This window comes from Manis javanica, chromosome 6 (genome assembly GCF_040802235.1).
Source record: "Manis javanica isolate MJ-LG chromosome 6, MJ_LKY, whole genome shotgun sequence".
Taxonomy (NCBI): Eukaryota; Metazoa; Chordata; class Mammalia; order Pholidota; family Manidae; genus Manis; species Manis javanica.
This window is the reverse complement of record NC_133161.1, coordinates 33,305,368-33,319,182: the sequence shown is the minus strand read 5'-3', so window position 1 is coordinate 33,319,182 and position 13,815 is coordinate 33,305,368. Positions and strand designations below refer to the sequence as shown.

The following is a 13,815-nucleotide window of genomic DNA, read 5'->3' as shown; positions in this document are numbered from 1 at the left end:
ATATCTTGTCCTTTATTTCCTCCTTAGTCCCTTAGTCAAAGAGAAGTACTTGAATATTGGGTATCTTAATTTTAAAAAACATTTGATATTTAAGTGATCAGAGTTCAAGAATATTAACTGTAGTATTCAGCTTCTGTTTGTAATCAACACAACTTATGTAAGAGGAAATGCAAAAACAAGGGGTCATTGGTTATAAATTCATAGCAATTTAACAGAAAGTCTAGTAAATATGAATCATGTACATTTATCTTTTGTGTCATTTTCACGTACAGTTGATCATTGTTTTCCCCTGAATTTAATAATGGGATAGAGTAAGAGTGGTTGCTCTATAAAATGAGTATTGCTAGGAAGAAAATCCTAGAAGTCATGAAAGAAGAAGATGAAAGAAACACCAATACCCAACCCTTTAATTTGTGTGTCAGGGTAGATAATGTAGCTTCCCTGAATCCCACCTATTTTCAAGACCTGATTTTTCAAACCTGATTTTTTCTGCCACATGTATTTACAATAAATTTATTGACTGCTTAAATTATTAATTTCTGTTTTTTCAATTAAGATTCCTGACTAAACTGTATATTTCTTAGTTTGCATTGAGAACAAATATTCTCAGATACAGATATAATATAGGTATATCTATATACTATATGGAGATAGATAAGATATGGAGAGACTGAGATTCTGTACCAATAAAATTATCATCTGAATTAAAGGTTAAATGTAATCAAACAAACAGAAAACCATAAACCAGCAAAAAAGATACCTAAAGATATATGTGCTCATATAATGGGTAAAGACTACATTTATTCATTAGCTCATTCATGAAATACTTATTAATACTGTGATATTCTAAGAAACTGCTCTGAGCAACTAGAAGTACGGAAGTGAGGTGGGAAGAAGTATTGGATTCTAGAAATATTTTGAAAATGGTGGAAACAAAACTTACTTGTGGATTTAATGTGGACTTAAGGATATTTAAGGCATCAATAATTTGTTTTGGCAATTAAAATTTTTGACTTGCCTAGTTACTGAAATATGGAAGACTAAAGGGGGAACAGATTTATGGAATATGAAGATCAAGAGTTAGGTTTTGAATATGGTTTGAGATGCCAATTAAACATCAAAATGGAAATGGTGAAGAGCAAGTTGAATGTTCAACAGCCTGTCTTGGCATGCAAGAGCCTGTGGTTGGCAGAGTAAGAGCCCCACAAAGGCGTCCATGTCCTATTCCCTGGAACCTGTGAATATATTATTTTACATATAGCAGAGGGGGATTAAGATTGCTAATCAACTGACCATAAAATAAAGAGACTATCCAGGATTATCAAGTTTGGCCCAAAGTAACCATGAGGGTCTGTAAATGTGGAAGTGGAAGGCATTGTTAGAGTGTTGTGATGTGAGAGACTCCACTGGCCAGCGCTGGCTTTGAAGATGGAGGGCAGGGCCACAAGCCAAGGAATGCAGCAGCCTCTAGAAGCTAGAAAGAGCAAGCAATGAGATTCTTCCCAAGGGAATGCAGGCTGCTGGCACCTTGACTTTCATCCGGTGAATCCCATTTCAGACTTCTGTCCTCTGGAGCTCTAAGATAAAATTGAGTTCGTGGAAGCCACTAAGTTTGTGGTAATTCAGGCATCAGGATGGCACTGGACTTCTCAATATTAACAGTGGATAAGAGAAATAACAATGGCAATAACAGCAATGCCTTCATTCTAAGGCTATGGATTGGAGTAGAAGACGTCCATAAGGCCTTTTCAAAGAAAATAAAAAGGACCTTATAAATTACCCACTTGAGTGAGTTGAGAGATATCCAGGTTTGGGACAAAGCTGAACTGTTGGCCTAATGATAGATACACAGCAAACTAAACAAATAAAACTCAAACTAAAGAAACAACAAGAAAATCAGAAGTCAATTTCCAAGTTAAGAAAAAGTTATATAAAAAAGAAAATACAGTTGTAATATTCTTACAGCTTGAACTTTAGCAGTGTTTACCTATGAGGATGAGGATGAGGAGAGGGAAAGTATGTTAGCAGTGGGGAACTGTTTAAACCCTCCTGAACAAGAAAAAACTAAAACTGGAAAATCAGTAGCAAATCAAATATATTATTTAGATAAATGAAGGTAACTACAAAAAGAAGTAACTAAAATAACAAATAACAAAAATTTGAAAGTGATTGTTATAGGATAATGGGACTGCTGTATTTCATTATAGAATTAAGGACTACGTGATTTTTGAAAAAGTCTACATCTACTACCTAGATAAAATAAAAATTAAATTTTAAAAGAATAGAAAAATAAGTGTAAATAAATATTGGTATCTACAGCCATTAGAGGATAAATATTTCCTGGAGATGAGTAGAGACTCCAGGAAAAACTGGTTACCACAGTCAAGGGCTGGACCACCCCTAATCAAAATTATTCAGTAGGTAATTATTTAAAATAGCACAGTGTAACAATATGATGGTTAAATGATATGTTATGACACTCATAAAATGACATGATTAAAATGGCAGAAAAATCCTTCTGTAATAATACTGTGTTCTTCCTTGCAGACATAAAATTAAATTATCTTAAAAAATATTTTAGGAAAGTTATTTGCTCTTTGCCTAACAGTGATTTTCTATTTCTTTATGAAAAACGATGAGGTAATTTGATCACTTTGGTGTAGGGGAAACACTGATTCAAAAAAGAGAAAGGTTCTCTTTGGACATAAGCTTTCCCTGTAAGATACGGGGAATAAGTCAGCCTTGATACAGTCTAGAAGAGAAAAGAAGATAAAGGGAGGAAGCTGGGATGATGCTTTGCAAATAGGTACAGGGGAAGCAGAGGTAAGTTGGTAAAAACTAACTTAACAATTGATGAACCAGTTCTCATGAAGCGTTGGACTAACCAGCTCTAAAATTCAATGACATTCAGAGGTAAAACCTACTTTGTGCATAATGTTAATAAGAATTATTTGCTGCTATAGGGCAAGATCTACGTCTAACTTAACTTTGTACAATGCATGGAACAGCATGACAAATAGATAGGATGCCCATGTGATTTACTATCCAAACAGGGACATTGTGAGAAAGAGAAAGAGGTGTTATTAATAATTATAGGCCTACATCACAACTGCTCGAGAGCAAACTGTACTATGGTCACCTCGCACAGAGCTGACTTCTTATGCTATGTAACAATACCTCAGCCACCTGACAGTCAGCATGAAATAAGCAGCTGTGTTGGTTTTTAAAGCATACCTAATTGATGAACATCTGGTGGCAGGTAGCCAGCCCATTAAAAATCAATTATAGTCAACGACTTGCAACTGTGCCATACTGCACCAATCTCCTCGCACTCATCAGATCCACATGTTCCTGAATAAACACACACACCACTCAAGCTAGTGCCTTTGAACTTTGTGTGGTTGCGAGTGAATTTCATCAATGGCTGTCCTCTGACCCATCGTGCGGAGACGAATTCCTGTAGATCAACCCCTGACTGTTGACAGGTCAAGAGACCAGGTAGCAGTCTGAATGAAGCTCTAAATTTGAGGGTAACCAGAGCATTCACTTCAGGGTAGAATATATACCATAAATACCAGAAACAACGTAATGTAATAATAAGGAAGTGGTAGTGATCAGGGATTAGATTTCGAGTATGATTAGGGAATTAGAAGTTAGTAAGTGAAGGGAGAGTGCAGCTTCAGAACAGGGAGTGGGAGTTTCCTACACAAATCTCAGCTCAGAAGCTGGATATAGCTTTTTACATTGGTAGCTTCTATGTGTACCAGATACCAGAGAACAATTAGTGAACAATAGAGCCTCCTTTTATGAGAGGCATAATCCCAAGAATAATTACACTAGGGATGGGTGGGTTGGGAGAAGAGGCTGGGCCCTGTGCTTAGAATTCCACCCTTAAAAAAGCCAAAAGTTCCTGATTAGAGCCATCCTTGAATCATATCTTGAACAGGATCTGCATTTGGACATTCAGCAGGCCATGAGAGCAATAATGTAGAGTTCATTTAAATAGAAGATAATGATCATTAAAAAAAATAACTTTATATTAATGATCATCAGAGAACTACTTCCAGATCTAAAACAGCTTTGGAAGGATAGGAATACGGTTGTTATTCGATCGGGGGCATCTCATTATTACCTTTTCCCTGCCCAATAGCTAACAGGCTAGTCACAAAGACGGGTTTTATTTCCTAAGTAAGATTTAGAATGAACATGAACAAAAATTTATGTAATGTCATGAACATGACAGACAAAATTAGATCTCCTTATGGTATGTTTTGTTTAATTGGACTTTCCTATAGATAAGTGTATAGTTTTACACATAAAATACATAAAATAAGTGGGTTATCTCAACTTTATACTTCAAACACTTTTTCCTGGTATTTCAAACTGTATAATGATTGTGTATTTGTGATTAAAATTTAATTCTAAAGTTTGGGAAAAACCTCAAAGATCATTTAGTTCCACCCTCTTCTTTATAGTTGAAGTAATTGAAGCCTTCAAGGGTGACCCAAGGTCAGATTTACCTCAGGTCATGCACCTTATAAATGGAGATTGGAGACTCAAAGCCAGATTTCCTGGCTGCAAGTCCACTGCTGTATTTTTTCAAGTGTTTTTATAATGTAAGGCTTATATTTCATATTGACATGTTTATGAAGAGCTAAGCCTGATTAAGCATAATACAAGTTAAACCCATACTGGATCTATGGAACTGAAATATAAGCAAACAAACACTTGCTAAGCTAATTAACTATTCTTCATTCTAATGGCCTTAATAATCTATCATTTGACCTTTGTAATTTCTTGCAGTGCTCAATTATACAAATATAACACACATATACAGACTTATGGCCATGTATGTACTGTAATATTCATATGTGTATATATATGCATATGTGTGTGTGTGTATATATATATATATATATATAAACACTTGAAATTCACATTATAAAATACAGCTATATATTAGGGTTTATCTAGAAAAACGAGGTCAGAATTTTTCAGTTGATATTCAGTACACATGTATGAAAATTGTATAAACTGTCATTCATAAAATTCCTAATTTATGTATATGTTAATAAGGTAGATGTTTTAGTATAGCTTTTATTTGCATTTTAAGCTCTGCTTTTAAAACTTCCTGCTCACTCATTAGAAAACACTGATTCAGTTTTATTCCAGCTTTAGAAATAATCATTCAAGTACTTTATTGTATGGCATGACTTTTCTGATAACATATGTTGCTCTGAAACAGAAAAGTACCCAGAGTGACAAAGAGGGTGTTTTCTACTATTCTACCTATGCTAAAAAGATGGGCCAGAGAGCTGTACAACCCATAACAATGTGAAAATCTTTATATGAAGTTGTTCACCAGAGACTTGTCAATAGGCTGAGCCATATTGGATCTGGCAGTCTTTCTACTGGGACAGTATTTGCCTTGAAGTACTATCTTTTCTCTTTTTCAATGTCAGCCTGAAGGCTCTTAGACAACATATGTTCATTTCATGTCTTAGAGATATTGCTTCTGGTATTGCAAATGCATTACCACATTGAGCTTTTTTGTAAAACAGATGGTACATATTAAGGTCTCTGTTTCTTGTACAATTTCTGTAACAATGGCACTGCATTCTTCACACTGACAAACGTATCGTCAACATCATGCAGTGCAGCCCTAGATTATGTCAGGATGGTAAATGAACACTTCAAATAGAAAGATCAATGATGAAGGTGAACCAAACCCCTTAGAGAACTTCAAAATGAAACTGGTCATTCCTTGAAATAGTTCTAGTAAAATAGGAAATACCAAGTTCTTCAGCTCTTTAGAGGCCCTCTGTCAAATGGCTTTTCAAGTAATATAATAGCATATAAACAGTATAGTCAACTTTCCAAGATAAGGTTATGAACTAGATTCCCCTGACACCTCTCATTCAGCCCAATATCTGCCAGTTAAGTGATATTTTAAGCATTAAAATGCTGTTGTTCGAGTTTTAGGAGAGTCATTTGGCACTAACTAGAATCACTCCAAAAAACCAGGCTATCATCAAGGTTGAAAATTAGGTTTGGGTTTACCTAAATAAGCTTATGGCAATAGCTGTGATTCACAGAATATTTGGAATATTCTGTAATGTTCACTACAGGGAAGAACTGCTGAAAGTAATTTCTGGATTCAGCAAATCTGAAAATTTGGAGATTTATACCCCATCCCTACATGCCTTTTTCTATAAAAATGACTTCTAATCTCTGCCTCTTAGTTTGATACCAATATTTAGAACTTCTGATTTTTCTTAGGATAGAACCACTTTAAAATAAGTACATTTACTTTAAAAATGTTCTCATTTTTTTTGTTAATTTTGTTTTGTGTACTGTTTTTTTCTAGATAATTTTTTTAATTGAAAGAATAGAAACACACACAAAACAAAAACAATGATCTATTTATCAAATCCCTATTATATGACAGGTACTTACTTTTCTAAGAGTATAGAATATATACATCTGAGATATAAGAGAGAGAGGGAATACTCCTACCCCTATGGAAACTGTATTCCAGTGGAGAAAAGATAAAGTTTTAAATTTATTATGTTATTAGAACTATCAGTATAAGCTATAAAGAAGAGGAGCAACTGCTTTTCTTTACAAGGTAAAATAAAATGAGTTGGTCTGCTTTTTCAATATAAATACTTAATATATAATTATATAAGTGATAGAAATGGTAATATAAGATCCATATGGGTATCCATTGATCCTACAGTCCTCCTGGACCTTGGCTGTTTAATAAAAGAGATTTCAAATTATTTCAGCCAAATCTAACATTAGATTTTTACAAAAATAAAACATTCTGACAAAGGGAATTCGATTGGAGGACCTGGGGTTTCAATGCCCCTTGGAATCACATGTATTTTTAGGGCTCTACCATTATGGCTGTCATTAGCAAATAATCTTTTAGTATCTTTGCATGTGCAAAATATGCTGCTAGACGAAGGGAAGCCAAGGAGATAAGACTTTATTTAAAAGGCTTAAATTTAATAATGAAGCAGGACACACACATGAAAGGCTGAATGACAGAACAAGATAGTAAGTGCTAAGATAATTTGAATGATATTAAAAATGTAAGGGCTATGAATTCAGAAGAGGTAATAATTTTCAAAGATATATATTCAAGAAGACTTGATGAAAAAAATGAGACAAGCTACACCTTGAAGACATATACATATATGTTGCATGGTCAATAGTCTCATCGCCTTGCTTTACATAGTGCCTTGTCTGCAGGCAGGTTCTGTGGGATACCATCACAGTATGTAAGCTACTTGGGATACCTATATATGGTTGTTTGAGCATAGGCATGAATAGCAAGGAAAGATAATTAAATTCAAAATGCAAGTTTACTCTGGGGAATACAAATTACTTCTCCTTTACCATGAAATGGACCAATATAATTATCTTGCCACCAAGTCCTAATGTATATTAAACCATAAACGGTATCTAATGTTACTCACTGTTGATAAATTGTGCACTCCATGCACTGTATAATGAAGTCATCCTGGGTGCAGACACCCATATTGTTGAACCCATGTGTAACTATATTTCTGCCTTCTTACAATGTTGTTCATTAGTGCACTGAGTCAGCTGCAAAAAGGAGATTAACCAATATCCAAAAACAGAATCTTTGGGATCCTTCTGATAAGAATTAATATTTGCAGGTTTTGGGGTGATTTTGAATAGGCCATTCATTAATCTCTTCTCCAATCTTCCTTGACATCAATACTTCAAGTTTTCTTCTTCCACATCCTTCATCATCAGATTAGATTATCAGACACTGCCAAGTAAATTTTATAGCTCTTGACCTCACACCATCCCACCTTCTGAGCAGCACAGGCATCTTCTTGAATTTGTGCCCACTGAGATGACTCAGATGAGGTAACGCAACAGCAACCATGAAGTCACATGTGTGCTTTTAAAAGGTGAGGAATAGCTCAGGAATAGGACATTGTAGCAAAACTCCTCAATGTTTCATTTGCCACAATTGTATCACATATTTTATCCAAAAGCATTCCTGGGAAGGGAAGCAGAATTTTCAAATTGGCTTAAATAAAATTTACCCCATGAAACATTTGTCTTCACTGTATCTGAACAAAAATTGGCTTTGTTACAGAAGAAAACAGGTGTAATTATTGTTGGAAAGGCGGCCAACAGTTTGCCACAGTAACCGTAAATAAGAAATCAATCCAAAACTTGTCTGACCTCCTCTGTTGAGGCAACCTCAAATATATCCACAAAGTTTCTTCAGCCACTTAATGATTTAAATGACCAAAGTCAGTAAATATCTATAAAGTGTAATTCTTTTATTTTACTCTGATTTTATTTATTATGCTTTATTACTATTGTTGCTGTTGTTTTTATATTGTTATATCCTTGTTACTATTTCATTCTCCAGGCTACACATCAAGTTCAAATTTTAGTCAGAACATCATAATAGAAGTTGGTGAAAACTGTTGTCCTCTTCCTAGAAGATATAAAGAACATTTCAGGAGAGATTGGAGATTTATTTCACAGGTTCCTCATGAATATTCCCATTCTAACTGCCCAGACCTCACTTGTTCCCTATTCATGTTTTTTATATAATAAAACTGCTGGTGTCAAAATTCAATAATTATCATCATTAGGTAGGCCAAGAATAAAATATTCAGTTTTTCAATAATCTTAACCTAACTGCTCCAATCAGTAGAATAGTGTCTTAATATTAGTTCAAATTATGGGCGCTGGTTTTATTCCATGGCTTGAGAAAATGTTTTTCAGATTGTAGCTGTTATTTTTCTGCCTTAATTATCCAACATTTGACAGGAAAAACAAATTTAACAAAGGGCTGATACTAAGTATTCTGAAATGTGCATTTAAAGAGAGAGGACAGTTACCAATTTCACTACTAGATGAATTTATATGTTCTTTCAATAAATATTTTATCAGTGTAAGTGTACTAGAATATGGGAGGCAAAGAAAAATAGGACTAAATGTAAGTGAGAGGAGTCTAGAATCATGGCTCTACCACGTATCAGGAGCCTGAGTTTAGACAAGCCAATGATCAATCAGCTCACGTTCCTCATTTGTAAAAATGGGAATAATAATACCTATTCTCAGACTTAAGTGGAGAGGGTTAAACAAGATACTGAACATAAAGTACTTAGAAGAGTACATGTCACATATTGATAATAATCCCACTATTAACATTATGATTAATAAATAAGTGCAGCTAACTGTTTAAGACTGATCTTCAAATGAGGCACATTAAATGTTTCCTATATGTAAGAGAAGAAGAATATAAAATACTTATCATATACAACTTTACATAACTTATACAACTTCAGGAATTTCCTTTAATATTTCTTGTGGTTCAGATCTCCTGGCAGAGAATTATCTTAGTTTTCTTTTCCCTGAAAATCTGTTTATTTCACCTTTATTTTGGAAGGATAATTTTGTTGGATATAGAAGTCTGGAATGACAGTTTTAACTTCAGTATTTTAATGATGTTCCCACTGTTTTCTGGCCTTCATAGTTTCTGGTAACTCAGGCAACATGTGTATTTTTGTTTCTTTTGTAAGAAAAGTATCAGTGCACTCCTTCTTTTTTAGAATTTCCATTTTTAGCTTTCAGCAATTTGACTGTTATATGTCTGCAAGAGGTTGTCTTTATATATTTTCATTAGTGGATTTGCAGAGATTCTGAAATATCTACATTTACATCTTTGCCAAGTTCGGAAAGTTTTCAGAAATCATTTCTTTATTATTATTATATTTTGCCACATTCCCTACCCACTCTTCTTCTGAAACTCCAATTATAAATACAGTAAACCTTTTGATAAGGTCTCATGGATCCCTGAGGTTTTGTTCACGTTTTTCAACCTCCTACCAGTTTTCAGATTGGATATTTTCTATTGAAATATCTTAGTTCATTAATTCCTACTTCTGCTCTGCTATGGACAGTCTGCAGTAGAAGCCATTTACTGATTTTTATTTTCAGGTACAGAATTTTATTTCTCTGCTGAGATTTCCTATCTTTTCATTTATTGTGAACATATTTTCCTTTGTGGTCTTTAGCACAATTACATAAACTGCTTATAAATCCTATGTCAAATTTCAATATTCAAATATTTGAAATTGGTTTCCTTATTGATTATCCTTAAAAAGAGTTACTTTCCTTTTTTGTCTTATGTCTAGTAACTTTGGATATTGGCTATTATATTTTATAGACTCTAAATTCTATTACCGTCTTCCAAAGGGCAGATATATACATATATTTTTAGTGGTCTATTAACCTGGCTGAACTCAAAAAAATCTGTCTCTTTAGCAGCAGATAAAATGAAAGTTTAGTCCTTCTATACTGAGCTGGACTACATATTGTGCATTCATGATTTATGGCTCAGCCAGATAACTGGATAGGGTTGAAATACCAAATGCTGGACTTTTGCTCTGCCTTCAGGGATTTCTCCCTCAGTACCTAAATGGTGCCTATCCAAAAAACCTGTCCTCTGGTTTTACAGACAAGAAAAATGAAATTTCCTCTAAGCCTGCCCTTAGGCTAAACATTACAGAGAATGGGTAACAATCTGTTGTTCCCTTGTTTCCACTCTCCTTATAATCTGCCTGCTTTTGATTATTTTTCAGTGCCTTTGTTTTTTGTGTTTTGGCCATTGTTTATAGTGGCTTTCTGGGGAAGAATTGAGTTAACTATTTAATTGGGTGATAGTTGAAGTGGAATTCCTGCAGCAGTTTCTGAAACTATATGAATCCTACCATAAAAATAGAACAACTAGGATGGCAAAATTAACCATTATAACAAAACAACCCAGACAATATTTACAAAATACCTGGTAATAAATTATCTACATGAACAGCAAAATGTGAGCAGATGGTGACAGCATCAATAGCTTTAAGTACCATGTGGCATCAATAGTTCTGTGGAAGGAAGAAAAGAAAAGCAACAGACTGAGCGCCAATATATCTAGCAAGCATTTGTTAGAAAGGGTGGCAGGCCAGTCTGAAGAAGGCAGCTGCAAGTGAGAGAAGTTTGCACAGTTAACTCAACGACAATGTGGGATGCACTGTAAGGTGAGAAGGTTGAAGCAGTCTTAGGCATATGAATGCTTAAAACTAAAACAAAACAAAGACCATAACCTACGCTTTTTTTCCTAGATAAAGACTCACAAAAATTAAATTACTGAAATGAGGATGTAAACTAAGCAAGATGGGAAGAATAATGTAAAATAAAGAGAGGGTCAGAAAAGAAAGGACAACAGCAGGGGAAGCAAATCTCAGAAAGTATTTTGATTTTTTTTGCAAAAACAACTGAAGTAGAATCTCTAAAATCTATTTTTCCAGAGAAAATAGAAAAACTATGCTCACCACTCTTTCCTAAAATCTTAAGTAAACTAATTTTATATAAAAATGTGCAATATAGAAGGAATAGAATACAATGTTATTAGAAATGAGAATAACATCTTCTTGAATAATAAAGGCATGCCACAAAAACATGCTGACAAAATAGATAAAAATTGTAACCAAACAGTTCAAAATGAGCTCAATGAAAATAAAAGGGCACTATAAATGAGAATTAGAAACACTCAGAAAGAGAAAGAAGACTGTAAAAAAATTGAAATAAAAAAATCATTTCACAAAGAAAAGTTAAATGAGAAGGAAGAAAAGAATGAGTAAACAACAGATATCTTGAAATAAATGGAAGGTGAAAAGGAACAATTCTAACATCCAAAGAAATGACATGAGATACTTTGGCTATGGTAGCACATACAGGTTAGTGTATCTGGCTGAACAAAATTCTCAGAAATAACTATTTCAGGGCTCTGACATAGACTAAAGGTATAAAAAAAATCAAGCATTTGTTCTTGAAAAACTGGTGGGGTTTCAGTAAGAACAGCACTTACCTGTGGGCCTGCTGCGTGCGGGTACTACCATTTCCCTGCTTCCACATGCACATACAAACATCCCCTCAAGTGTGGTTGCTTGAGACCTGGAGCTTTACCAGAGTGTAGATGGCTGCAAAACGAGTAGCTGTGCTGTCAGAGGACAGCTGATTTGGTGCGGGGAGTTAAAACTTTTAGCTTTGCTAGATAAACATGGCAAGTATGGTAAGAAACAAATTCCCATAGAAAGTAAATGGGAAATTGGAATGAGTGGCAAACCAGCCAGAAGTTTAAGCCAGATCCTGGGAGAGGATACAGCAGAATTAGGTAAGTTCTGTACACATCTGTGGCTGACTAGGAAACTTTGAACATATACAGGGGAGACTCAAGGGAATAGAGCGGACATTAAAAGGTAAGAGAGAGATTTGAGGAGTGGATGAACATTGAATGGGCTCTCCCACACACATATCCATCACAGAAGGTGGAAGCCTTGTGAACATGACACATGCTAACACAGCATATCACTGACTGCCTTATAAGCCAGGCAGGGACAGGTGAAAGCCTAGAAAGCCATGCTAACAAATAAAAGTCAGAAGAATTGAGCAGACATACCAGCAGTCATAAACAACAGGAGGAAGATTATGTGGATTAAGTCCAGTCAAGTTGCAAACAAACCCCAAATTCCAAAAGCCAACAGTAATAAAAAGATGCTCAGAGAACTAAATTAAGATTTGGAGTTACTAAAATATATCATCTAAAATGTTTAGATTTCAGCCAAAACATAGGAGAAATCCAAAGAAACAGCAACTTGCTATCCATACATTCTTCACTAGGACCTTCACTAGGGCTTAGCGAAGATGACAAAGAAGCTAATGTATATGAAACATTCTATATCTGAATGATTCCTTGATTCTTGTTGTTTATAAATGTGTTGTGTAATCTCAAATATTTGGGGATTTCCCAACTTTTTTTGTTCTTGATCTCTAATTTAATTCTGGTTTACTTGGAGATTTTTCTTTATTTCATTCCTTTTACATTTATCATGGCTTGTTTTATGCTCTACTGTAAGGTGATGGATGTGTTCTTAAACTGGATCATACTCTTATTGTTCAATTGGCATAATTTGCTAAAAATTATGAAACTGTACATGTAAAGTGGGTGAACTTTTTGGTATGTAAACTATACCCCAGTGAAGTTGTTAACAAAAGTACAAAAGGGATGGCAAGTCTCAAGACAAAGTCAGAGATATATAATATAGAAGATGATGAAGTATATGTACCAATGCAATGGAAAAGAACAATTTACTGAAATTTTTAAGTCAAGAACTCCTCTTGAAATAAAAAAAAAAATGAAATCACATATTGAAAGGGCACAATGTGTATCTAGGAGCATTAACTCAGAACAATCAGTGCCAAGACATTTTGCAAAGCCAAATATCACATTGTTTGAAATAAGATCAATGAAATGGATCATCTATTAGCTGATGACAAAGGCAAAAGGGAGAAAATACAAAAATTAATAGTAACAACTGGAAAATAACTGGCCAAAGGAGGTATTTTAATAATCATAAGATAAATATATTTGAGAAGCCCTGTGTAAATATACTTTAGAACCTAAATGAAATTAATTTTTAAATATACTACTTATCAAATTGACTTGAGTAGAGAAAGTCTAAACAAGCTAATCACCATAGAAGAAATAGAAAAAATCATAAAGGAGTTCACCAGATTTCCCCATTCGCAATACACATAACAAATACCCAGACCCAATATTTGCACTGGGTATTCTACCAAATGTTTATGTATCACATAATTTCCATCTACTTGGACTCTTTCAGAGTATGGAAAAGGAAAGAAGCATCAACCTTCATTTTCCCTATTAAACAGAACTATAGTGCTCTGGGGAGTACATTTCAA

The 13,815-nt window shown here is 34.4% G+C and overlaps 1 long non-coding RNA gene across 2 annotated transcripts in view; it reads right to left on the bottom strand.

The window, feature by feature from the left end:
* Nucleotides 1-13,815, bottom strand: part of LOC118974139 (uncharacterized) — a 457,532-nt gene that overhangs the window by 73,684 nt on the left and 370,033 nt on the right. The window contains exon 7 of one of the 2 annotated variants that reach the window (XR_012132177.1): nt 7,002-8,041. The exons of the other annotated variant lie outside the window; for it this stretch is intronic. This is a non-coding gene — a long non-coding RNA (uncharacterized lncRNA). Of the gene's footprint in view, nt 1-7,001; nt 8,042-13,815 lie in introns of those variants that run through there. 2 annotated transcript variants of the gene reach the window in all.